Here is a 3,644-nt window from a genome sequence, read left to right on the forward strand (position 1 = left end):
GAGCCGGAGGTTGGGCCGCAGGGGGGCTGGGCGGAGGGCGTGGGGCCGCTCTGCGCAGGCCCCGTCAGCGCAGGAAGCGCCGCGGGCACCACCTCTACCGGCCCCCGCGGGGGAGAGCACCTCCCACCCGCGGGCTACCGAGCGGAGCTCGGCGCGTCCTGGGGGTCTCGCCGCCTCCGGGCCACTGCGGACGCCGGGGGCGTGGGTGGTGGTGAGGGCGGGCTGTAAACGCGCGGTTGTGGCTGGCTGGCTGCGACACTGCCCCCTAGCGGGCGGAATGTTTCACTAACCCTCCGGGTTGAGGCCGACCAGGCAAAGAAGAGAGCCAGCCTCCTTTTCCAAATCAAATGCTTTTGGGAAGGTCTTTAGCAGAATCCCTTCACCTGCGTGCTCCTTAATGCTACACAGCAGCTCTCTCGTTAAAAAACAAAACAAAAACCCTACTTTATTGAGATATCGTTTACATACAGTAAATACCAGAAATTTTACATACTGTATACAGTTCTATAATTTTTGACAGATGAAAACAGCAGGCTAACCACTCTCCCAGTTCAAGATACAGCACGTTTCTATTACCCCAGAAAGTTCCCTTCTGCCCCACTGCAGCCAATCCTTTACCGTCTCTTCCCTGGCCTCAGACAACCACGCATCTGATTTCTATCACTATACTTTCTTTAACCTGGAATTTCATAGAAATAGAACCATACAGGATGTGGTCTTTTGTGCCTGGCTTCTTCTCACTCAGCACAACGCTTCTGAGACTCAGCCACGTGGTTGTGTGTATCGGTAGTTCCCTTCTTTCTTGGGAGAGTAGTACCCGATGGGGTGCATATACCACAAGCTGCTTATCCATTTGGACATTGGTGGGTGGACTGGGGAGGCCCAGCTGGGCTGGTGGGGAGGTATCCTCTGACGATGCCAAAGGACATTTGGGTTGTTGCTGGACATCTGGACTGTTTCTGGTTTTGAGATTTAGTGAATAAAACTGCCTTAAAAATTCCTATGAAAATCTTTTTGTGGGGGCGCTTGGGTGGCATGGTCAGTTGGGCGTCCAACTCTTGATTTCCGCTCAGGTCATGATCTCAGGATCATGATCTCAGGGTTCCAGATAGAGCCCCATGTTGGACTCTGCACTCAGTGGGGAGTCTGCTTCTCTTCCTCTTCCTCTGTTTCTTCCCCTGCTCGCGCATGCTCTTTCTCAAATAAATAAATAAATCTTTTGAACAAAAATCCTTGTGTGGACTTATGTTTCCATTTCTCTTGGGTAAAACACCTGCAGTGGCTGGGATGGCTTGGTCGTATGGCGTTGTAAACTTTCGAGGAAGCTGTGTGTCATGATCACACTATGAAGGCACACACAGGAGTTGTGTGTTTCCACAATGTCAGCTTTTTTCAATCATAAAGCAAGGTTAACAATTATAAAGCGGGTTCAGGATTCCAAACTCAATGACATTTCACCATGTGACTAAACCTGGCTTCTCACACAACACACAGAGGAGAACACAGGACAAGCCACACAACAAACAAGATAACAGAAGGGGGCAGGAAGTAAACAAACCACCCGGGAAGTCCGTCTGTGGGCGTGCAGTTGAGATAAGGCCTGGGGCTGGTCCGGGTCAGCGCTCCGCACTTACTGCTTCTGATGTTCCGGTAGTGACGGATCTCAGTTCCGAAGGGAGATCAGTCGGGCAGAGGCTTGGGCAGGAGCTGCCTTTTTTAAGTGATCAGACATAGAAGGTCAGGTCTGAAGAGTCTGACAGTTTGCTGCTAAAATCCTCGCCCTTTCAGAGGGATTTCATGTGCTGGGCTCCTGCAGACCTCCTCTGCTTCCGCTCCTTATCTGATGCTGGTCTCAGCAGCACCTCCTAGCTGCAATACCCTTAATGGCTTGCATCATTGCTTGACACAGGCCCTTGCTTGACATGAGTGACCCCATCTCGCTCTCTATACTGCCAAACTGTTTTTCAAAGTGGTTATACTATTTCATCTTAGAGAGAGAGTGCATGTGAGGCTGGTGGGGGTGGGGAGAGGGAGAAGATCCCAAAAAGGCTCCATGCCCAGCGGGGACCTCAATCCAGGGCCGGCTCCAACTCACGAACCTGAGATCATGACTTGAGCCAAAATCAAGATTCGATGCTTAACCGACTGAGCCACCCAGGAGCCCCAGTTATACTATTGTAATATTACCACCAGCAAAGCATGAAAGTCCATTGTAGTCCATTTCTGCATTTTCTTAAAGGTAAAAAGCCAGTTTCTAATTATGACTGTGTCCAATTTATCAAAAATTTTTCTTGGTGGTTTATGTTTTTTTGCCCTGGGAAGTCTTTGCCTACCTTAAGATGAGGTCACAAAGATATTCTCCTAGAATTGTATAGTTTTAGCTTTTAACTTAGGTCTATAATACATTCAAATTAATTTTTATTTTCATATACGATGGGAGGTAAGGATTAAGGTTCATTTTTACCACCCCCCCCACATGGATAGCCAGTTTCTCAGGCACCACTGAGGACCACTGGTCCAGGATGATGGTAGGTCTTGGAGACTTAGGCAACTGGTGAATGAGGGTTCTAGTCTCTAGATAGGGAATATAGGAGGTGGAGCAGATTTAGGGGGAAGATTTTAAGTTCATTTTTGGCTACCTGGCACTTGGGAGATTTCCAGGAAGGTTTGCAGAAGGTAGTTGAACATTTGAAGCTCAGAAAAAAAGGTTCTGAATTGGAAAAACAGTCTGGTTGTCCATCAGCACATGGAACAGTGGTTTCTAACTTGAGGTCTCTGAACCCAGGAAATTATATAGAGAGTTTTGTGTGTATGCATGTATCTGTATTATTTTTCCTGGGGCACATAATGGTTTCTAATTTCAAAAGGGTCCCGGGCCTGGTCTTTGGAGCACAACACTTCTGTAAATGGAGAACTTACTCCTTATTATAGTTGAGAAAGTCTATAATTAGTCCTTGCAGAGTTTTAAACCACGTGGAAATAACCACACAATTTATAAATGGAATGTTACAGCTGAAATGCACCCAAGAAAACCCCTATTTTGAACCCCTCGTTTTCAGATGAGGAAACTGAGCTCCAGGAGGTAAAGGCAGTTTCTCCAAAGGTGGAGCCAAATTAGTCAGGGGGGGGGGCTAAATGCCGTAACAAACAACCCCCAAATCTCAGTGCCTTACCATAATAAAGGTTTATTTCTCCCTGGTTGTCACAGTCCATTGTGGGTCAGTGGGCGAGGGGGGAAGGGCTCTAATATACCAAAAACTATTACATTGTACACTTTAAATGGGTGAACTATATGTTATGTAAATTATATCTTAATAAATCTGCTTTAAAAAAACACAAAAAACAAAACCAAAAACCCCAAAAGGGCCCGGGACCCTACAAAGGCCAAGAACCACTGGAAGACAGTGGTGGATCCGTGGGAACACTGTCAGGGCAAGACGAGACCTGGGTTCACGTCTCCCGCTTGGTCCAGCAGCTGGAAGGTACTGTCTGCCACTGGGATGTTTGGCTCTCTAGCTGCCAGGGTAATGCTTTGTCATCCTTCAGTTTCTTTTTGTCTCATTGAAGTCTTTCCTGCTTTACTGTACGCTTTTAATCAAAGTAATATACATGTACAGTTTACAAAGTTCAGATAGACACCAAAA

Source organism: Ailuropoda melanoleuca, chromosome 1 (genome assembly GCF_002007445.2).
Source record: "Ailuropoda melanoleuca isolate Jingjing chromosome 1, ASM200744v2, whole genome shotgun sequence".
Taxonomy (NCBI): domain Eukaryota; kingdom Metazoa; phylum Chordata; class Mammalia; order Carnivora; family Ursidae; genus Ailuropoda; species Ailuropoda melanoleuca.